General features: G+C 43.7%; 1 protein-coding gene across 1 annotated transcript in view; it reads right to left on the bottom strand.

Annotated features, from left to right (window-relative positions):
- The window catches only part of SMARCA2 (SWI/SNF related, matrix associated, actin dependent regulator of chromatin, subfamily a, member 2), a 1,314,671-nt gene that overhangs the window by 1,061,942 nt on the left and 229,022 nt on the right, over window positions 1-23,707 (bottom strand). The window lies entirely within an intron of this gene.

Raw genomic sequence — 23,707 nt, 5'->3', positions numbered from 1 at the left:
GATTTTGGCAATCAGTCGAGGGAGCAGAGGAAACGGTGGAAACACATAAGCCAGGTTGAAGAACCACGGTGCTGCTAGAGCATCTATCAGTGTCGCTTCTGGGTCCCTGGACCTGGATTCGTAACAAGGAAGCTTGGCATTCTGGCGAGACGCCATGAGATCCAATTCTGGTTTGCCCCAACGATGGACCAGTTGAGCAAACACCTCCGGATGGAGTTCCCACTCCCCCGGATGAAAAGTCTGACGACTTAGAAAATCCGCCTCCCAGTTCTCTACACCTGGGATATGGATCGCTGATAGATGGCAAGAGAGAGTCTCTGCCCAGCGAATTATCTTGGAGACTTCTAACATCGCTAGGGAGCTCCTGGTCCCCCCTTGATAGTTGATGTAAGCCACAGTCTTGATGTTGTCCGACTGAAATATGATGAACCTCAGGGTTGTTAACTGAGGCCAAGCTAGAAGAGCATTGAATATTGCTCTTAACTCCAGAATATTTATTGGGAGGAGTTTCTCCTCCTGAGTCCACGATCCCTGAGCCTTCAGGGAATTCCAGACTGCACCCCAACCTAGAAGGCTGGCATCTGTTGTTACAATTGTCCAATCTGGCCTGCGAAAGGTCATACCTTTGGACAGATGGACCCGAGATAGCCACCAGAGAAGAGAATCTCTGGTCTCTTGATCCAGATTTAGCAGAGGGGACAAATCTGTGTAATCCCCATTCCACTGACTGAGCATGCATAATTGCAGCGGTCTGAGATGTAGGCGCGCAAATGGCACTATGTCCATCGCCGCTACCATTAAGCCGATTACTTCCATGCACTGAGCCCCCGAAGGGCGCGGAATGTAGTGAAGAACACGGCAGGAATTTAGAAGCTTTGATAACCTGGACTCCGTCAGGTAAATTTTCATTTCTACAGAATCTATCAGAGTTCCTAGGAAGGAAACCCTTGTGAGGGGTGATAGAGAACTCTTTCCCTCGTTCACTTTCCACCCATGCGACCTCAGAAATGCCAACACTATGTCCGTATGAGATTTGGCAATTTGGAAGTTTGACGCCTGTATCAGGATGTCGTCTAGATAAGGGGCCACTGCTATGCCCCATGGTCTTAGGACCGCCAGAAGAGACCCCAGAACCTTTGTAAAAATTCTTGGGGCTGTAGCTAACCCGAAGGGAAGAGCCACAAACTGGCAATGCCTGTCTAGAAAGACAAACCTTAGGAACCGATGATGATCTTTGTGAATCGGTATGTGAAGGTAAGCATCCTTCAAATCCACTGTGGTCATGAACTGACCCTCCTGGATCATAGGTAGGATTGTCCGAATAGTTTCCATTTTGAACGATGGAACTCTGAGGAATTTGTTTAAGATCTTTAGATCCAAAATTGGTCTGAAGGTTCCCTCTTTTTTGGGAACCACAAACAGATTTGAATAAAATCCCTGTCCTTGTTCCATCTGTGGAACTGGATGGATCACTCCCATTATTAGGAGGTCTTGCACACAGCGTAAGAATGCCTCTTTCTTTATCTGGTTTACAGATAATCTCGAAAGGTGAAATCTCCCTTGTGGGGGGGAAGCTTTGAAGTCCAGAAGATATCCCTGAGATATGATCTCCAACGCCCAGGGATCCTGAACATCTCTTGCCCACGCCTGGGCGAAGAGAGAAAGTCTGCCCCTACTAGATCCGTTTCCGGATAGGGGGCCGTTCCTTCATGCTGTCTTAGAGGCAGCAGCAGGCTTTCTGGCCTGCTTGCCTTTGCTCCAGGCCTGGTTAGATTTCCAGGCCGGCTTGGATTGCGCAAAAGTTCCCTCTTGTTTTGTAGCAGAGGAAGTTGATGCTGCACCTGCCTTGAAGTTTCGAAAGGCACGAAAATTAGACTGTCCCTTGATTTGGCCCTGTCCTGAGGAAGGGTATGACCCTTACCTCCAGTAATGTCAGCAATAATTTCCTTCAAACCAGGCCCGAATAGGGTCTGCCCCTTGAAGGGAATGTTAAGTAATTTAGACTTTGAAGTCACGTCAGCTGACCAAGATTTAAGCCATAGCGCCCTACGCGCCTGGATGGCGAATCCGGAATTCTTAGCCGTTAGTTTAGTCAAATGAACAATGGCATCAGAAACAAAAGAATTAGCTAGCTTAAGTGTTCTAAGCTTGTCAAGTATTTCAGTCAATGGAGTAGCTGTCTGAAAGGCCTCTTCCAGAGACTCAAACCAGAACGCCGCAGCAGCAGTGACAGGTGCAATGCATGCAAGGGGCTGCAGGATAAAACCTTGTTGAATAAACATTTTCTTAAGGTAACCTTCTAATTTTTTATCCATTGGATCTGAAGAAGCACAACTGTCCTCGACAGGGATAGTGGTACGCTTTGCTAAAGTAGAAACTGCTCCCTCCACCTTAGGGACCGTCTGCCATAAGTCCCGTGTGGTGGCGTCTATTGGAAACATTTTTCTAAAAATAGGAGGGAGGGAAAACGGCACACCGGGTCTGTCCCACTCCTTAGTAATAATTTCTGTAAACCTTTTAGGTATTGGAAAAACGTCAGTACGCACCGGCACCGAGTAGTATTTATCCAGTCTACACAATTTCTCTGGCACTGCAATTGTGTCACAGTCATTCAGAGCAGCTAAAACCTCTCCAAGCAACACCCGGAGGTTCTCAAGCTTAAATTTAAAAGTAGACATATCTGAATCAGGTTTCCCAGAGTCAGAGACGTCACCCACAGACTGAAGCTCTTCCTCAGCTTCTGCATATTGTGACGCAGTATCAGACATGGGCCTTAAAACATCTGCGCGCTCTGTATTACGTCTAACCCCAGAGCTATTGCGCTTTCCTCTGAATTCAGGCAGTCTGGCTAATACCGCTGACAGGGTATTATCCATGATTGCCGCCATGTCCTGCAAAGTAATCGCTATGGGCATCTTTGATGTACTTGGCGCCATTTTAGCGTGAGTCCCTTGAGCGGGAGTCAAAGAGTCCGACACGTGGGGAGAGTTAGTCGGCATAACTTCCCCCTCGTCAGAATCCTCTGGTGATAATTCTTTTAAAGATAACAGCTGATCTTTATTGTTTAAAGTGAAATCAATACATTTAGTACACATTCTCCTATGGGGTTCCACCATGGATTTTAAACATAATGAACAAGGAGTTTCCTCTATGTCAGACATGTTTATACAGACTAGCAATGAGACTAGCAAGCTTTAAAAACACTTTAAATCAAGTTAACAAGCAATATAAAAAAACGTTACTGTTCCTTTAAGAGAAACAAATTTTGCCAAAATTTGAAATAACAGTGAAAAAAGGCAGTTAAACTAACGAAATTTTTACAGTGTATGTAACAAGTTAGCAGAGCATTGCACCCACTTGCAAATGGATGATTAACCCCTTAATACAAAAAACAGATTAACAAAACGAAAAATATGTTTTTTAAACAGTCATAACAACTGCCACAGCTCCTACTTTTGAAGCCTTTTGAGCCCTTCAGAGATGTCCTATAGCATGCAGGGGACTGCTGATGGAAGCTGAATGTCACAGTTTGTAATTTTAACTGCACCAACTGTAACTTTTATACTATAACAGTGGAAAGCCTCAGGAAACTGTTTCTAGGCAAAAATAAAGCCAGCCATGTGGAAAAAACTAGGCCCCAATAAGTTTTATCACCAAAGCATATATAAAAACGATTAAACATGCCAGCAAACGTTTTATATTGCACATTAATCAGAGTATATACCTCTGATAGCAAGCCTGATACTAGTCGCTATTAAATCACTGTATTTAGGCTTTAACTTACATTAATCCGGTATCAGCAGCATTTTCTAGCAAATTCCATCCCTAGAAAAACTTAACTGCACATACCTTATTGCAGGATACCCTGCACGCCATTCTCCCTCTGAAGTTACCTCACTCCTCAGACATATGTGAGAATAGCAGTGGATCTTAGTTACTTCTGCTAAGATCATAGAAAAACGCAGGCAGATTCTTCTTCTAAATGCTGCCTGAGATAAAAATAGTACACTCCGGTACCATTTAAAAACAATAAACTTTTGATTGAAGAAAAAACTAACTATATTTTACCACTTTCCTCTTACTACCTCCAGCTATGTTGAGAGCTTGCAAGAGAATGACTGGATATGGCAGTTAGGGGAGGAGCTATATAGCAGCTCTGCTGTGGGTGATCCTCTTGCAACTTCCTGTTGGGAAGGAGAATATCCCACAAGTAATGGATGATCCGTGGACTGGATACACCTAACAAGAGAAATTAACCCTTTATGCAAGCTAGTAAAAACCTCTGATAACCCTTGCCCTAATGGGGACACTGTCAGCCTTTCTGAGTTAACACTGTCTCTGCAGAAAAACATAATTTATGCTTACCTGATAAATTCCTTTCTTCTGTAGTGTGATCAGTCCACGGGTCATCATTACTTCAGGGATATTACTCCTCCCCAACAGGAAGTGCAAGAGGATTCACCCAGCAGAGTTGCATATAGCCCCTCCCCTCTACGTCACCCCCAGTCATTCGACCAAGGACCAACGAGAAAGGAGGAACCAAGGGTGTAGTGGTGACTGGAGTATAATTTAAAAATAATTACCTGCCTTAAAAAACAGGGCGGGCCGTGGACTGATCACACTACAGAAGAAAGGAATTTATCAGGTAAGCATAAATTATGTTTTCTTCTGTTAAGTGTGATCAGTCCACGGGTCATCATTACTTCAGGGATACCAATACCAAAGCAAAAGTACACGGATGACGGGAGGGATAGGCAGGCTCTTTATACAGAAGGAACCACTGCCTGAAAAACCTTTCTCCCAAAAATAGCCTCCGAGGAAGCAAATGTGTCAAATTTGTAAAATTTGGAAAAAGTATGAAGCGAAGACCAAGTTGCAGCCTTGCAAATCTGTTCAACAGAGGCCTCATTCTTAAAGGCCCAAGTGGAAGCCACAGCTCTAGTGGAATGAGCTGTAATTCTTTCAGGAGGTTGCTGTCCAGCAGTCTCATAGGCTAAACGTATTATGCTACGAAGCCAAAAAGAGAGAGAGGTAGCAGAAGCTTTTTGACCTCTCCTCTGACCAGAGTAAACGACAAACAGGGAAGACGTCTGTCGAAATTCTTTAGTTGCCTGTAAGTAAAATTTTAGGGCACGAACTACATCCAGATTGTGCAGAAGACGTTCCTTCTTTGAAGAAGGATTTGGACACAAAGATGGAACAACAATCTCTTGATTGATATTCCTATTAGTGACTACCTTGGGTAAGAACCCAGGTTTAGTACGCAGAACTACCTTATCCGAATGAAAAATCAAATAAGGAGAATCACAATGTAAGGCTGATAATTCAGAGACTCTTCGAGCCGATGAAATAGCCATTAAAAATAGAACTTTCCAAGATAACAACTTTATATCAATGGAATGGAGGGGTTCAAACGGAACGCCCTGTAAAACGTTAAGAACAAGATTTAAACTCCATGGTGGAGCAACAGTCTTAAACACAGGCTTAATCCTCGCTAAAGCCTGACAAAAAGCCTGAACGTCTGGCACTTCTGACAGACGTTTGTGTAACAGAATAGACAGAGCTGAGATCTGTCCCTTTAATGAACTAGCAGATAAACCCTTTTCTAAACCACCTTGTAGAAAAGACAATATCCTAGGAATCCTAACCTTACTCCAAGAGTAACCTTTGGATTCACACCAATATAGGTATTTACGCCATATTTTATGGTAAATATTTCTGGTGACAGGCTTCCTGGCCTGTATTAAGGTGTCAATAACTGACTCAGAAAACCCACGTCTTGATAAAATCAAACGTTCAATTTCCAAGCAGTCAGCTTCAGAGAAGTTAGATTTTGATGTTTGAAAGGACCCTGTATCAGGAGGTCCTGTTTCAGAGGTAGAGACCAAGGTGGACAGGATGACATGTCCACCAGGTCTGCATACCAAGTCCTGCGTGGCCATGCAGGTGCTATCAGAATCACTGATGCTCTCTCCTGTTTGATTCTGGCAATCAATCGAGGAAGCATCGGGAAGGGTGGAAACACATAAGCCATCCTGAAGTCCCAAGGTGCCGTCAGGGCATCTATTAGGACTGCTCCTGGATCCCTGGATCTGGACCCGTACCGAGGAAGCTTGGCGTTCTGTCGAGACGCCATGAGATCTATCTCTGGCTTGCCCCAACGTCGAAGTATTTGGGCAAAGACCTCCGGATGAAGTTCCCATTCCCCCGGATGAAAAGTCTGACGACTTAAGAAATCCGCCTCCCAATTCTCCACTCCCGGGATGTGGATTGCTGACAGGTGGCAAGAGTGAGACTCTGCCCAGCGAATTATCTTTGATACTTCCATCATTGCTAGGGAGCTCCTTGTCCCTCCCTGATGGTTGATGTAAGCTACAGTCGTGATGTTGTCCGACTGAAACCTGATGAACCCCCGAGTTGTCAACTGGGGCCAAGCCAGGAGGGCATTGAGAACTGCTCTCAATTCCAGAATGTTTATTGGCAGGAGACTCTCCTCCTGACTCCATTGTCCCTGAGCCTTCAGAGAATTCCAGACGGCACCCCAACCTAGAAGGCTGGCGTCTGTTGTTACAATTGTCCAGTCTGGTCTGCTGAATGGCATCCCCCTGGACAGATGTGGCCGAGAAAGCCACCATAGAAGAGAATTTCTGGTCTCTTGATCCAGATTCAGAGAAGGGGACAAGTCTGAGTAATCCCCATTCCACTGACTTAGCATGCACAATTGCAGTGGTCTGAGGTGTAAGCGAGCAAATGGCACTATGTCCATTGCTGCTACCATTAGGCCGATTACCTCCATGCATTGAGCCACCGATGGGTGTTGAATGGAATGAAGGGTGCGGCAAGCACTTTGAAGTCTTGTTAACCTGTCTTCTGTCAGGTAAATCTTCATTTCTACAGAATCTATAAGAGTCCCCAGGAAGGGAACTCTTGTAAGTGGAACGAGTGAACTTTTCTTTTCGTTCACCTTCCATCCATGTGACCTTAGAAATGCCAGTACTAACTCTGTATGAGACTTGGCAGTTTGAAAGCTTGAAGCTTGTATCAGAATGTCGTCTAGGTAAGGAGCTACCGAAATTCCCCGCGGTCTTAGTACCGCCAGAAGAGCACCTAGAACCTTTGTGAAGATTCTTGGAGCTGTAGCCAATCCGAATGGAAGAGCCACAAACTGGTAATGCCTGTCTAGAAAGGCAAACCTTAGATACCGGTAATGATCTTTGTGAATCGGTATGTGAAGGTAAGCGTCCTTTAAGTCCACTGTGGTCATGTACTGACCTTCTTGGATCATGGGTAAAATTGTCCGGATAGTCTCCATTTTGAATGATGGAACTCTTAGGAATTTGTTTAGGATCTTTAAATCCAGGATTGGTCTGAAAGTTCCCTCTTTTTTGGGAACCACAAACAGATTTGAGTAAAACCCTTGTCCCTGTTCCGACCGTGGAACTGGATGGATTACTCCCATTAACAATAGATCTTGTATGCAGCGTAGAAAAGCTTCTTTCTTTGTTTGGTTTGTCGACAACCTTGACAGATGAAATCTCTCTCTTGGAGGAGAGTGTTTGAAGTCCAGAAGGTATCCCTGAGATATTATCTCTAGCGTCCAGGGATCCTGGACATCTCTTGCCCAAGCCTGGGCGAAGAGAGAAAGTCTGCCCCCCACTAGATCCGATCCCGGATCGGGGGCCCTCAATTCATGCTGTTTTAGTGGCAGCTGCAGGCTTCCTGGCCTGCTTGCCCTTGTTCCAGGACTGGTTAGGTCTCCAGCCTTGTCTGTAGCGAGCACCAGATCCTTCTTGTTTTGGAGTAGTGGAAGATGATGCTGCTCCTGCTTTGAAATTCCGAAAGGAACGAAAATTAGACTGTCTAGCCTTAGGTTTGGCTTTGTCTTGAGGTAGGGCGTGGCCCTTACCTCCTGTAATGTCAGCGATAATTTCTTTCAAACCAGGCCCAAATAAGGTCTGTCCCTTGAAAGGTATATTAAGTAATTTGGACTTAGAAGTTACATCAGCTGACCAGGATTTTAGCCACAGTGCTCTGCGCGCTTGAATGGCGAATCCGGAATTCTTAGCCGTAAGTTTAATTAAATGTACTACGGCTTCCGAAATGAATGAATTAGATAGCTTAAGTACTCTAAGCCTGTCTGAAATGTCGTCCAGCGTAGCTGAACTAAGATTCTCTTCTAGAGACTCAATCCAGAATGCCGCTGCAGCCGTGATCGGCGCAATGCATGCAAGGGGTTGCAATATAAAACCTTGTTGAACAAACATTTTCTTAAGGTAACCCTCTAATTTTTTATCCATTGGATCTGAAAAGGCACAGCTATCCTCTACCGGGATAGTGGTACGTTTAGCTAAAGTAGAAACTGCTCCCTCCACCTTAGGGACCGTTTGCCATAAATCCCGTGTGGTGGTGTCTATTGGAAACATCTTTCTAAATATTGGAGGGGGTGAGAACGGCACACCGGGTCTATCCCACTCCTTAGTAATAATTTCAGTTAGTCTTTTAGGTATAGGAAAAACGTCAGTACTTGTTGGTACAGCAAAATATTTATCCAACCTACACATTTTCTCGGGTATTGCAACTGTGTTACAATCATTCAGGGCCGCTAACACCTCCCCTAGTAAAACACGGAGGTTTTCCAGCTTAAATTTAAAATTTGAAATATCTGAATCCAATCTGTTTGGATCAGAACCGTCAGCCGCAGAATGAAGCTCTCCGTCCTCATGTTCTGCAAGTTGTGACGCAGTATCTGACATGGCCCTAACATTATCAGCGCACTCTGTTCTCACTCCAGAGTGATCACGCTTGCCCCTTAGTTCTGGTAATTTAGCCAAAACCTCAGTCATAACAGTAGCCATATCTTGTAATGTTATTTGTAATGGCCGCCCAGATGTACTTGGCGTCGCCATATCGCGCACGTCCCGAGCGGGAGATGCAGGTACTGTCACGTGAGGCGAGTTAGTCGGCATAACTCTCCCCTCGTTGTTTGGTGAAATTTGTTCAATTTGTACAGATTGACATTTATTTAATGTAGCATCAATACAGTTAGTACATAAATTTCTATTGGGCTCCACCTTGGCTTTAGTACAAATAGTACAGGTCTCATCTTCTGAATCAGACATGTTTAACAAACTAGCAAATAAACTTGCAATTTGGAAATACTATACAAGTAAAATACAATGAAAAAAACGAACTGTGCTTGAAAAGCACTGAATATATATAACAGATGAAATCAATCAGCTTTGTAAAACAAAAAGCAACTTAGCAAAGGCTTGTACCCAGTAGCAAGAAATAACTAACCCTGAGGCATAAAAAAGTTAAAGAATAAACGTTTTTTATCACAGTCAACTACAATCTTACAGCTCTGTTAGATTACTTCCCTCAAATTAGCTTTGAAGATCCCTGGGTTCTGTAGAGATAAACCGGAACATGCAGGAAAAAACAATGAGCTTTTGACTGAAATTTTTGATGCGTAGCAAAAGCGCCAAAAAAGGTCCCACCCCCTCACACACAACAGTGAGAGAGATTAAAAACTGTCATAATTAGATCCAGCAACTGCCAAGTGGAAAAATAGTGCCCAAACATTTTATTCACCCAGTACCTCAGAAAATGAAAACGATTTTACATTCCAGCAAAAACGTTTAACATAATTAAGAATTATTAAAAAGCCTGTTGTATTTCTATTAGGCTAAAATCTTATATACACAGTGTAATTCCAGTGAAGTACCATTCCCCAGAATACTAAAATGTAAATTATACATACATGATATAATGTCGGTATGGCAGGATTTTCTCAGCAATTCCATTGTTAGAAAATAAAAACTGCTACATACCTTTTTGCAGAATAAACTGCCCGCTGTCCCCTGATCTGAAGTTTACCTCTCCTCAGATGGCCGAGAAACAGCAATATGATCTTAACAACTCCGGCTAAAATCATAGTAAAAACTCTGGTAGATTCTTCTTCAAACTCTACCAGAGAAGGAATAACACACTCCGGTGCTATTAAAAAATAACAAACTTTTGATTGAAGAAATAAACTAAATAAAATCACCATAGTCCTCTCACACATCCTATCTAGTCGTTGGGTGCAAGAGAATGACTGGGGGTGACGTAGAGGGGAGGGGCTATATGCAACTCTGCTGGGTGAATCCTCTTGCACTTCCTGTTGGGGAGGAGTAATATCCCTGAAGTAATGATGACCCGTGGACTGATCACACTTAACAGAAGAAATATGACTTAACATACCTCATTGCTGTATAGCAAGAAACCGTTCCTCACACTGAAGTTTTCCTGTACTCCTCAGCTTCTGTGGGAACAGCAGTGGACCTTAGTTACAAATGCTAAGATCATCATCCTCCAGGCAGAAATCTTCATCTATGTCTTGCCGGAGAGTAAATAGTACAACACCGGTACCATTTAAAAATAACAAACACTTGATTGAAGAAGAACAGTTTAACACCTCTTCTCTTTACTCTTCCTGCTTAGAGCCAGCAAAGAGAATGACTGGGGGGTGGAGTTAAGGGGGGAGCTATATAGACAGCTCTGCTGTGGTTCTCTCTTTGCTACTTCTTCTTAGGAAGGACAATATCCCACAAGTTAGGATGAATCCGTGGACTCGGTACATCATGCAAAAGAAAACTAAATTTCCAAAAAATAAATTAATTCTGCAAAATTTTATCCATGCTCCTATTTTATATATGAGATCTATAACAGACTTGAGAGAATGGGAAACAAAGCGAAAATTTATAAAAAATGTAAAAAAAAAAAGAAAAAAAAAGAAAACATTCATAAAATGCTGCATGAAAGCTCTCTAATTGTTTTCTGAGAACACTGCATGAGCTAGGGGCAGAGCTTACAATGGCAATTTTGGCGGAAAAAAACAGAATTTATGCTTACCTGATAAATTACTTTCTCTTGTGGTGTATCCAGTCCACGGATTCATCCTTTACTTGTGGGATATTCTCCTTCCTTACAGGAAGTGGCAAAGAGAGCACACAGCAGAGCTGTCCATATAGCTCCCCCTCTAGCTCCACCTCCCAGTCATTTGACCAAAGGTTAGGAAGAAAAAGGAGAAACCATAGGGTGCAGTGGTGACTGTAGTTTAAACAAAAAAATGTTTACCTGACTTAATTGCCACGGCGGGCCGTGGACTGGATACACCACAAGAGAAAGTAATTTATCCGGTAAGCATAAATTCTGTTTTCTCTTGTAAGGTGTATCCAGTCCACGGATTCATCCTTTACTTGTGGGATACCAATACCAAAGCTTTAGGACACGGATGAAGGGAGGGAACAAGACAGGTACCTTAAACGGAAGGCACCACTGCTTGCAAAACCTTTCTCCCAAAAATAGCCTCCGAAGAAGCAAAAGTATCGAATTTGTAAAATTTTGAAAAAGTGTGCAGTGAAGACCAAGTCGCTGCCTTACAAATCTGTTCAACAGAAGCCTCATTTTTAAAAGCCCATGTGGAAGCCACTGCTCTGGTAGAATGAGCAGTAATTGTTTCAGGAGGCTGCTGGCCAGCAGTCTCATAGGCCAAACGGATGATGCTTTTCAGCCAAAAGGAAAGAGAGGTAGCAGTCGCTTTCTGACCTCTCCTCTTACCAGAATAGACAACAAACAAGGAAGATGTTTGTCTGAAATCCTTAGTTGCTTGTAAATAGAACTTTAATGCACGAACTACATCAAGATTGTGTAACAGACGTTCCTTCTTTGAAGAAGGATTAGGACACAGAGAAGGAACAACTATTTCCTGGTTAATATTCTTGTTAGAAACAACTTTAGGAAGAAAACCAGGCTTGGTACGCAAAACTACCTTATCTGCTTGAAAGACCAGGTAAGGTGAATCACACTGTAAGGCAGATAATTCTGAAACTCTTCGAGCAGAAAAGATAGCTACCAAAAACAGAACTTTCCAAGATAACAACTTAATATCTATGGAATGTAAAGGTTCAAACGGAACCCCTTGAAGAACTGAAAGAACTAGATTTAGACTCCATGGCGGAGCCACAGGTTTATAGACAGGCTTGATTCTGACTAAAGCCTGAACAAACGCTTGAACGTCTGGTACCTCTGCCAGACGCTTGTGTAAAAGGATAGACAGAGCAGATATTTGTCCTTTTAAGGAACTAGCTGACAATCCTTTCTCCAATCCATCTTGGAGGAAAGACAAAATCCTGGGAATCCTAATCTTACTCCATGAGTAACCCTTGGATTCACACCAACAAAGATATTTCCACCATATCTTATGGTAGATTTTCCTGGTGACAGGCTTTCTAGCCTGAATCAGAGTATCTATAACTGACTCAGAGAAACTACGCTTTGATAGAATTAAGCGTTCAATCTCCAAGCAGTCAGACGTAGAGAAACTAGATTTGGATGCTTGAACGGACCCTGTATTAGAAGATCCTGCCTCATTGGCAGTGTCCATGGTGGGACAGATGACATGTCCACTAGGTCTGCATACCAAGTCCTGCGTGGCCACGCAGGCGCTATCAGAATCACCGAAGCCTTCTCCTGCTTGATTCTGGCGACCAGACGAGGGAGAAGGGGAAACGGTGGAAAAACATAAGCCAGATTGAAGGACCAAGGCGCTGCTAGAGCATCTATCAACACCGCCTTGGGGTCCCGGGACCTGGACCCGTAGAGAGGAAGTTTGGCGTTCTGACGGGATGCCATCAGATCCAACTCTGGAGTGCCCCATAGCTGAGTCAGCTGGGCAAATACCTCCGGGTGGAGTTCCCACTCCCCCGGGTGAAAAGTCTGACGACTTAGAAAATCCGCCTCCCAGTTATCTACTCCTGGGATGTGAATTGCTGAGAGATGGCAGGAGTGATCCTCCGCCCACCTGATTATTTTGGTTACTTCCGTCATCGCTAGGGAACTCTTTGTTCCCCCCTGATGATTGACGTAAGCTACAGTCGTGATGTTGTCCGACTGAAATCTGATGAATTTGGCCGCAGCTAGTTGAGGCCATGCCTGAAGAGCGTTGAATATCGCCCTCAGTTCCAGAATGTTTATCGGGAGAAGCGTTTCTTCCCGAGACCATAAGCCCTGAGCTTTCAGGGAGTCCCAGACCGCACCCCAGCATAACAGACTGGCGTCAGTCGTTACAATGATCCACTCTGGTCTGCGGAAACATATTCCCTGAGACAGGTGATCCTGAGACAACCACCAGAGAAGAGAATCTCTGGTCTCCTGGTCCAACTGAATTTGAGGAGACAAATCTGCATAATCCCCATTCCACTGTTTGAGCATGCATAATTGCAGTGGTCTGAGGTGTATCCGAGCAAAAGGGAGTATGTCCATTGCTGCTACCATTAATCCGATTGTCTCCATGCACTGAGCTACAGATGGCCGGGGAATGGAATGAAGAACTCGGCAAGTAGTTAAGAGTTTTAACTTTCTGACCTCCGTCAGAAATATTTTCATTTCTACCGAGTCTATTAGAGTCCCTAGGAAGGGAACCCTTGTGAGAGGGGAAATAGAACTCTTTTTGATGTTCACCTTCCACCCATGAGACCTTAGAAAGGCCAATACAATCTCTGTGTGAGACTTGGCTCTTTGGAAGGACGGCACCTGAATTAAGATGTCGTCTAGGTAAGGCGCCACTGCTATGCCCCGCAGTCTTAGAACCGCCAGGAGGGACCCTAGCACCTTTGTGAAAACTCTGGGAGCAGTGGCTAAACCGAAGGGAAGAGCCACAAACTGGTAATGCTTGCCCAGAAAAGTGAACCTGAGAAACTGGTGATGATCTTTGTGGATAGGAATGTGTAGGTATGCATCCTTTAGATCCACGGTAGTCATATATTGACCTTCCTGGATCTTGGTAAGATTGTCCGAATGGTCTCCATTTTGAATGATGGGACTCTTGAGTAATCTGTTTAGAATTTTTAGATCCAGGATGGGTCTGAAAGTTCCCTCTTTTTTGGGAACCACTAACAGGTTTGAGTAAAAACCCAACCCTTGTTCCACAATTGGAACTGGGTGGATCACTCCCATTGTATGTAGATCTTCTACACAGCGTAAAAACGCCTCTTTCTTTGATCTGTAGACAGACGAGAAATGTGGAACCTTCCCCTTGGAGGGGAGTCCTTGAATTCTAGAAGATATCCCTGGGATACAATATCTAATGCCCAAGGATTGTGTACATCTCTTGCCCAGGCCTGATCGAAGAGAGAGAGTCTGCCCCCTACTAGATCCGGTCCCGGATCGGGGGCTACCCCTTCATGCAGTCTTGGTGGCAGCTGCAGGCTTTTTGACCTGTTTACCCTTATCCCAGCCCTGGTAAGGTTTCCAGGTTGCCTTGGGCTGTGAAGCGTTACCCTCTTGCTTTGCAGCCGGAGAGGATGAAGCGGGGCCGTTCCTGAAATTTCGAAAGGAACGAAAATTAGCTTTGTTCTTTGTCTTAAAGGACTTGTCCTGAGGGAGAGCATGACCTTTTCCCCCGGTGATTTCTGAAGTAATCTCTTTCAATTCAGGCCCGAAGAGGGTCTTTCCTTTGAAAGGGATGTTCAAAAGCTTGGATTTAGACGACACATCGGCCAACCAGGACTTTAGCCATAGCGCCCTACGCGCCAAAATGGCAAAACCTGAATTTTTCGCCGCTAACTTAGCTATTTAGAAAGCGGCATCAGTGATAAAAGAATTAGCTAGCTTTAGAGCCTTAATTCTATCCATAATTTCCTCATAAGACGTCTCCTTCTGGAGCGAATCTTCCAGTGCCTCAAACCAGAAAGCAGCAGCAGTAGTTACAGGAATATTGCAGGCAATAGGTTGGAGAAGAAAACCTTATTGAACAAAAATTTTCTTAAGTAAACCCTCTAACTTCTTATCCATAGGGTCTTTAAAAACATAATTTATGCTTACCTGATAAATTTATTTCTCTTGTAGTGTATCCAGTCCACGGATCATCCATTACTTGTGGGATATTCTCCTTCCCAACAGGAAGTTGCAAGAGGATCACCCACAGCAGAGCTGCTATATAGCTCCTCCCCTCACTGCCATATCCAGTCATTCGACCGAAACAAGACGAGAAAGGAGAAACCATAAGGTGCAGTGGTGACTGTAGTTTAATTAAAATTTAGACCTGCCTTAAAAGCACAGGGCGGGCCGTGGACTGGATACACTACAAGAGAAATAAATTTATCAGGTAAGCATAAATTATGTTTTCTCTTGTTAAGTGTATCCAATCCACGGATCATCCATTACTTGTGGGATACCAATACCAAAGCTAAAGTACACGGATGATGGAAGGGACAAGGCAGGAACTTAAACGGAAGGAACCACTGCCTGTAGAACCTTTCTCCCAAAAACAGCCTCCGAAGAAGCAAAAGTGTCAAATTTGTAAAATTTTGAAAAGGTGTGAAGCGAAGACCAAGTCGCAGCCTTGCAAATCTGTTCAACAGAGGCCTCATTTTTAAAGGCCCAGGTGGAAGCCACAGCTCTAGTAGAATGAGCTGTAATCCTTTCAGGGGGCTGCTGTCCAGCAGTCTCATAGGCTAAGCGTATTATGCTCCGAAGCCAAAAGGAGAGAGAGGTTGTCAAAGCTTTTTGACCTCTCCTCTGTCCAGAGTAAACGACAAACAGGGCAGATGTTTGACGAAAATCTTTAGTAGCCTGTAAGTAAAACTTCAAGGCACGGACTACGTCCAGATTATGCAAAAGACGCTCCTTCTTTGAAGAAGGATTAGGACACAATGATGGAACAACAATCTCTTGATTGATATTCCTGTTAGAAACCACCTTAGGTAAAAACCCAGGTTTGGTACGCAGAACTACCTTGTCTGAATTAAAAATCAGATAAGGAGAATCACAATGTAAGGCAGATAACTCAGAGACTCTTCGAGCCGAGGAAATAGCCATCAAAAACAGAACTTTCCAAGATAAAAGTTTAATATCAATGGAATGAAGGGGTTCAAACGGAACTCCCTGAAGAACTTTAAGAACCAAGTTTAAGCTCCACGGGGGAGCAACAGTTTTAAACACAGGCTTAATCCTAACCAAAGCCTGACAAAATGTCTGGACGTCTGGAACTTCTGCCAGACGCTTGTGCAAAAGAATAGACAGAGCAGAGATCTGTCCTTTTAAAGAACTAGCTGATAAGCCTTTGTCCAAACCCTCGTGGAGAAAGGACAATATCCTAGGAATCCTAACCTTACTCCATGAGTAACTCTCGGATTCACACCAATAAAGATATTTACGCCATATCTTAAGGTAGATTTTCCTGGTGACAGGCTTCCGAGCCTGTATTAAGGTATCAATGACTGACTTGGAGAAGCCACGCCTTGATAGAATCAAGCGTTCAATCACCATGCAGTCAGTCTCAGAGAAGTTAGATTTGGATGATTGAAAGGACCTTGTATTAGAAGGTCCTGCCTCAGAGGCAGAGTCCATGGTGGAAGAGATGACATGTCCACTAGGTCTGCATACCAGGTCCTGCGTGGCCACGCAGGCGCTATCAGAATCACCGATGCTCTCTCCTGTTTGATTTTGGCAATCAGTCGAGGGAGCAGAGGAAACGGTGGAAACACATAGGCCAGGTTGAAGAACCAAGGAGCTGCTAGAGCATCTATCAGCGTTGCTCCCGGGTCCCTGGACCTGGATCCGTAACAAGGAAGTTTGGCGTTCTGGCGAGACGCCATGAGATCCAGTTCTGGTTTGCCCCAACGATGGACCAGTTGAGCAAACACCTCCGGATGGAGTTCCCACTCCCCCTGAAGAAAAGTCTGACGACTTAGAAAATCCGCCTCCCAGTTCTCTACGCCTGGGATGTGGATTGCTGACAGGTGGCAAGAGTGAGACTCTGCCCAGCGAATTATCTTTGAGACTTCTAACATCGGTAGGGAACTCCTGGTTCCCCCTTGATGGTTGATGTAAGCCACAGTCGTGATGTTGTCCGACTGAAATCTGATGAACCTCAGTGTTGCTAACTGAGGCCAAGCTAGAAGAGCATTGAATATTGCTCTTAACTCTAGAATATTTATTGGGCGGAGTTTCTCCTCCTGAGTCCACGATCCCTGAGCCTTCAGGGAGTTCCAGACTGCGCCCCAACCTAGAAGGCTGGCATCTGTTGTTACAATCGTCCAATCTGGCCTGCGAAAGGTCATACCCTTGGACAGAAGGACCAGAGAAAGCCACCAGAGAAGAGAATCTCTGGTCTCTTGATCCAGATTTAATAGAGGGGACAAATCTGAGAAATACCCATTCCACTGACTTAGCATGCATAATTGCAGCGGTCTGAGATGCAGGCGCGTAAATGGCACTATGTCCATTGCTGCTACCATTAAGCCGATTACTTCCATGCACTGAGCCACTGACGGGCGTGGAATGGAATGAAGGACACGGCAAGCATTTAGAAGTTTTGATAACCTGGACTCCGTCAGGTAAAGTTTCATCTCTACAGAATCTATAAGAGTCCCTAGGAAGGAGACTCTTGTGAGTGGTGATAGAGAACTCTTTTCCACGTTCACTTTCCACACATGCGACCTCAGAAATGCCAGAACTATCTCTGTATGAGACTTGGCAATTTGAAAGCTTGACGCCTGTATCAGGATGTCGTCTAGATACGGAGCCACCGCTATGCCTCACGGTCTTAGAAGTGAGCCCAGAACCTTTGTAAAAATTCTCAGGGCAGTGGCCAACCCGAAGGGAAGCGCTACAAATTTGTAATGCCTGTCTAGAAAGGCAAACCTTAGGAACCGATGATGATCTTTGTGAATCGGTATGTGAAGGTAGGCATCCTTTAAGTCCACTGTGGTCATGTACTGACCCTCTTGGATCATGGGTAGGATGGTCCGAATAGTTTCCATTTTGAATGATGGAACTCTGAGGAATTTGTTTAAGATCTTTAGATCCAAGATTGGTCTGAAGGTTCCCCCTTTCTTGGGAACCACAAACAGATTTGAATAAAATCCCTGTCCTTGTTCCGTCCGCGGAACTGGATGGATCACTCCCATTACTAGGAGGTCTTGCACACAGCTTAGGAATGCCTCTTTCTTTATCTGGTTTGCTGATAACCTTGAAAGATGAAATCTCCCTTGTGGAGGAGAAGCTTTGAAGTCCAGAAGATATCCCTGAGATATGATCTCCAACGCCCAGGGATCCTGAACATCTCTAGCCCACGCCTGGGCGAAGAGAGAAAGTCTGCCCCCCACTAGATCCGTTTCCGGATAGGGGGCCGTTCCTTCATGCTGTCTTGGGGGCAGCAGCAGGCTTTCTGGCCTGCTTGCCCTTGTTCCAGGACTGGTTAGGTTTCCAGGCCTGTCTGCAATGAGCAACAGTTCCCTCTTGTTTTGAAGCGGAGGAAGTTGATGCTGCTCCTGCCTTGAAATTTCGAAAGGCACGAAAATTATACTGTTTGGCCTTTGATTTGGCCCTGTCCTGAGGAAGGGTATGACCCTTGCCTCCAGTAATGTCAGCAATAATTTCCTTCAAGCCAGGCCCGAATAAGGTCTGCCCCTTGAAAGGAATGTTGAGTAATTTAGACTTCGAAGTCACGTCAGCTGACCAGGATTTAAGCCATAGCGCCCTACGCGCCTGGATGGCGAATCCGGAATTCTTAGCCGTTAGTTTAGTCAAATGAACAATGGCATCAGAAACAAATGAGTTAGCTAGCTTAAGCGTTCTAAGCTTGTCAATAATTTCATTCAATGGAGCTGTCTGGATGGCCTCTTCCAGGGCCTCAAACCAGAATGCCGCCGCAGCAGTGACAGGCGCAATGCATGCAAGGGGCTGTAAAATAAAACCTTGTTGAATAAACATTTTCTTAAGGTAACCCTCCAATTATTTATCCATTGGATCTGAAAAAGCACAACTGTCCTCAACCGGGATAGTGGTACGCTTTGCTAAAGTAGAAACTGCTCCCTCCACCTTAGGGACCGTCTGCCATAAGTCCCGTGTAGTGGCGTCTATTGGAAAAAAAATTCTAAATATAGGAGGTGGGGAAAAGGGCACACCGGGTCTATCCCACTCCTTGCTAATAATTTCTGTAAGCCTTTTAGGTATAGGAAAAACATCAGTACACACCGGCACCGCATAGTATCTATCCAGCCTACACAATTTCTCTGGAATTGCAACTGTGTTACAGTCATTCAGAGCAGCTAATACCTCCCCAAGCAATACACGGAGGTTCTCAAGCTTAAATTTAAAATTAGAAATCTCTGAATCAGGTTTCCCCGAGTCAGAGATGTCACCCACAGACTGAAGCTCTCCGTCCTCATGTTCTGCATACTGTGACGCAGTATCAGACATGGCTCTAACAGCATTTGCGCGCTCTGTATCTCTCCTAACCCCAGAGCTATCGCGCTTGCCTCTTAATTCAGGCAATCTGGATAATACCTCTGACAGGGTATTATTCATGATTGCAGCCATGTCCTGCAAGGTAATCGCTATGGGCGTCCCTGATGTAATTGACGCCATATTAGCGTGCGTCCCCTGAGCGGGAGGCGAAGGGTCTGACACGTGGGGAGAGTTAGTCGGCATAACTTCCCCCTCGACAGAACCCTCTGGTGATAATTCTTTTATAGATAAAGACTGATCTTTCTATGAACTCGCTGGACTTTCCAGATCTGGTTGCCTATACTATTGATTTGTATAAATTTTACATTTTTACTCACCTCATACCTAATGTACTGTGTGGGTACATTGGTGTAAAATATTGTCATTTGCTTCATTGCTAGCTGATATTCCTCCATATTCCACATACTAGTACATACTCTTCATTATCTGCATCTTTTTATATATTTCTCGTAAGAGTTAAGCGCCTCCTATAGAAGCCCAGTGATAGTACTATCACGGTGACTTCTGCTTAGTTTAAAGACTGATCTTTACTGTTTAAGGTGAAATCAATACATTTAGTACACATTCTCCTATGGGGCTCCATCATGGCTTTCAAACATAATGAACAAGTAGGTTCCTCTGTGTCAGACATGTTTAAACAGACTAGCAATGAGACTAGCAAGCGTTACTGCGCCTTTAAGAAACACAAATTTTCCCAAATTTTGAAATAACAGTGAAAAAATGCAGTTACACTAACGAAATTTTTACAGTGTATGTAATAAGTTAGCAGAGCATTGCACCCACTTGCAAATGGATGATTAACCCCTTAATACCAAAAACGGAATAACAAATGACAAAAACGTTTTTTAAACAGTCACAACAACTGCCACAGCTCTACTGTGGCTTTTTACCTCCCTCAATACGACTTTTGAAGCCTTTTGAGCCCTTCAGAGAAGTCCTGGATCATGCAGGAAGAAGCTGGATGTCTGTGTCTGTAATTTTTGCTGTGCAAAAAAAACGCCAAAATAGGCCCCTCCCACTCATATTACAACAGTGGGAAGCCTCAGGGAACTGTTTCTAGGCAAAATTCAAGCCAGCCATGTGGAAAAAACTAGGCCCCAATAAGTTTTATCACCAAACATATGTAAAAAACGATTAAACATGCCAGCAAACGTTTTAAAATACACTTTTATAAAAGTATGTATCTCTATTAATAAGCCTGATACCAGTCGCTATCACTGCATTTAAGGCTTTACTTTACATTACTTCGGTATCAGCAGCATTTTCTAGCAAATTCCATCCCTAGAAAAATATTTTAACGGCACATACCTTATTACAGGAAAACCTGCACGCTATTCCCCCTCTGAAGTTACCTCACTCCTCAGAATATGTGAGAACAGCAAAGGATCTTAGTTACTTCTGCTAAGATCATAGAAAACGCAGGCATATTCTTCTTCTAAATACTGCCTGAGATAAACAGTACACTCCGGTACCATTTAAAAATAACAAACTTTTGATTGAAGAAATAAACTAAGTATAAAACACCACAGTCCTCTTACGACCTCCATCTTAGTTGAGAGTTGCAAGAGAATGACTGGATATGGCAGTGAGGGGAGGAGCTATATAGCAGCTCTGCTGTGGGTGATCCTCTTGCAACTTCCTGTTGGGAAGGAGAATATCCCACAAGTAATGGATGATCCGTGGACTGGATACACTTAACAAGAGAAAGCACAACTGTCTTCAATTGGTATGGTTGTGCGTTTAGCAAGTGAAGAAACAGCCCCCTCCACCTTAGGGACCGTCTGCCACGAGTCCCGCACGGGGTCAGATATGGGGAACATTTTCTTAAAAACAGGAGGGGGAACAAAGGGAACACCTGGTCTATCCCACTCCCTAGTAACGATATCCGCAATCCTCTTAGGGACCGGAAACGCATCAGTGTAAACAGGGACCTCTAGGTACTTGTCCATTTTACACAATTTCTCTGGGATCACCAAAGGGTCGCAGTCATCCAGAGTAGCTAATACCTCCCTGAGCAAAACCCGGAGGTGTTCTAGCTTAAATTTAAAAGCCAATGTATCTGAATCTGTCTGAGGAGGAACCCTTCCTGAATCAGAGACTTCTCCCTCAGACATCAAATCCCTCGCTCCCACTTCAGAGCGTTGAGGGAATGTCGGATACGGCTACCAAAGCGTCAGAATGCTCATAATCTGTTCTTAAAACGGAGCTATCACGCTTTGCAGGTAACACGGGCAGTTTAGATAAGAAGGCTGTAAGAGAATTATCCATGACTGCCGCTAAGTCTTGTAATGTAAAAGGGTTAGACGCACTAGAGGTACTAGGCATCGATTGAGCGGGCGTAACTGGTTGTGACACTTGGGGAGAGGTAGACGGGCTACCCTCGTTACCTTCAGTCTGAGAATCATCTTGGGGCACATTCTTAAGTGCAACAATATGATCTTTAAAGTGTATAGACATATCAGTACAAGTGGGACACATTCTGAGAGGGGGTTCCACCATGGCTTCTAAACACATTGAACAAGGATTTTCCTTGGTGTCAGACATGTTTAACAGACTAGTAGTATACACAAACAGGCTTGGAAATCACTTTAATCAAATAAAAAACAAAATTTGAAAAAACCGTTACTGTGCCTTTAAGAGATAAAAAGGGCACATAATTTTACAAAACAGTGAAAAATGCAGCAATCCTTTTGAAATTTTCACAGTATGTACCTGAAGCCTTAGTAAGATTGCACCACTAGGATCAAAACGATTAACCCCTTAATGCCCAAACAGGAGCAGCCTAAAGCCAACACCCGGATAAAATTACTACAGCACCTTGCCACAGCCTTGCTGTGGCCCTACCTGCCCTTAGGGATCAGATTTGGGGGAATATAGCTTCTCTTAGGCCCTCAAACAGCAGCAGGACCCTCCATGTGAAGCAGCATGAACTTCTGTGCAATTCTAACTGCGCATCTGAGTCGCGGAATTAGGCTCCTCCCACTCTACTCCGGAGCTTGTGAGGCCTAAAAATTCACTCCTAAGTGAATAAAAAATAGTGAAAAAACAAGTTTAGAGTGAGTGCACCTGGTGAGTGTTAATGTTGGGAAAATTGGTTAATATAACCACGCTCTAAACCCTACAAGTGTGACAATTGTTCCTTCAAACAACTGTCTAAGAATGAAGCGCAATAACCAAGGTGAGGGGAGCTAGAGGTAAAATTAGTGGTGATTGTATGTTACTGTGTAACCTAAATAAAAGTTTATGCTTAAGCGTTATGGTTGAAAAAATAATATATTTATTTTAAAACACTTTAAAACATGTGCATAGTAAAAGTATAGAGCTCTATTACTTTAAGACATATAAAACAAAATATACAAATTGTAATAACAATAATTGAAGCTTGATAATAGTTGCTAAAATATTGTACACTTATTTGCTTGCTTAAATATTGTACATTTTTTGCTTGCTTCTGTGTTCTATACGGTCCCTTTTAAGGCTTTAAAAGTTTAGTATTAATGTTCTTCTAGTACTCACGATTTTGTCTTGAGTGTAAAAGGCTTTTTAGCTTTATGGGGTTATAAAAAACGTTGTGGAGGCAAAATACGTTTGGAGTAAATACAGCCTTAAAGTTGACAATCTTGCTTTTTGTAGTTTTGGAGGTTAATATGAACAAGCTGTTGATTTGTTTCTATTTCCTTTGTTAGGCTGATACAATGTATATCTCCAATTTGTTGTACTAGAGAAAAGTCTTAGCCGTTTTAGCGCTGATAAGGTGCTTGAAAGTTCCTCAATTTTTCGTGAGGGTTTTAAATTGAATTATCCGTTGGTCTCTGAGACTGTGTACCCTATTTTGTACTAGTATGTTATTCAGGGTTTGCTGGAGTCTCTAAGAGGCTTATAGCGTTTGAAAATTCCTCAATCTTTAGCAGGAGTTTGTTTGCGAATTACCGTTGGTCTCTGAGACTGTATACCCTATTTAGTGCTAGTATGCTATTCAGGGTTTGCAGGAGTCTCTAAGAGGCTTATAGCGTTTGAAAATTCCTCAATCTTTAGCAGGAGTTTGTTTGCGAATTACCGTTGGTCTCTGAGACTGTTTACCCTTTAGAATTTGTTCAGGGTTTGCAGGAGTCTCTAAGAGGCAGTTCTGTCTGTTGTCCGATGATTTTCTTCTTTTGCGCTTATTATTTCAAGCGCTAGATAGAGCTGAATCCGTTGAAAGGAAAATAGTTCTTGTCCCACAGTGTGGGCATTAACTGTCAAAGAGGGTGCACACTCAGGTGGGCAGATCTACGCGTTTCGGCGGGTGCCTTTATCAAGATGCCTCTGAGAGTGTTCGCGGTCCTTTTTAAAAAGGGCTAGGTAGCTCCTGATTGGTTAATTACAAATTCTTAGTTGACCAATCTTTGTGCAGAAATTTGAGCAAAATGTT

This window comes from Bombina bombina, chromosome 2 (assembly GCF_027579735.1).
Source record: "Bombina bombina isolate aBomBom1 chromosome 2, aBomBom1.pri, whole genome shotgun sequence".
NCBI lineage: Eukaryota > Metazoa > Chordata > Amphibia > Anura > Bombinatoridae > Bombina > Bombina bombina.
This window is presented reverse-complemented; position numbering and strand designations above follow the sequence as displayed.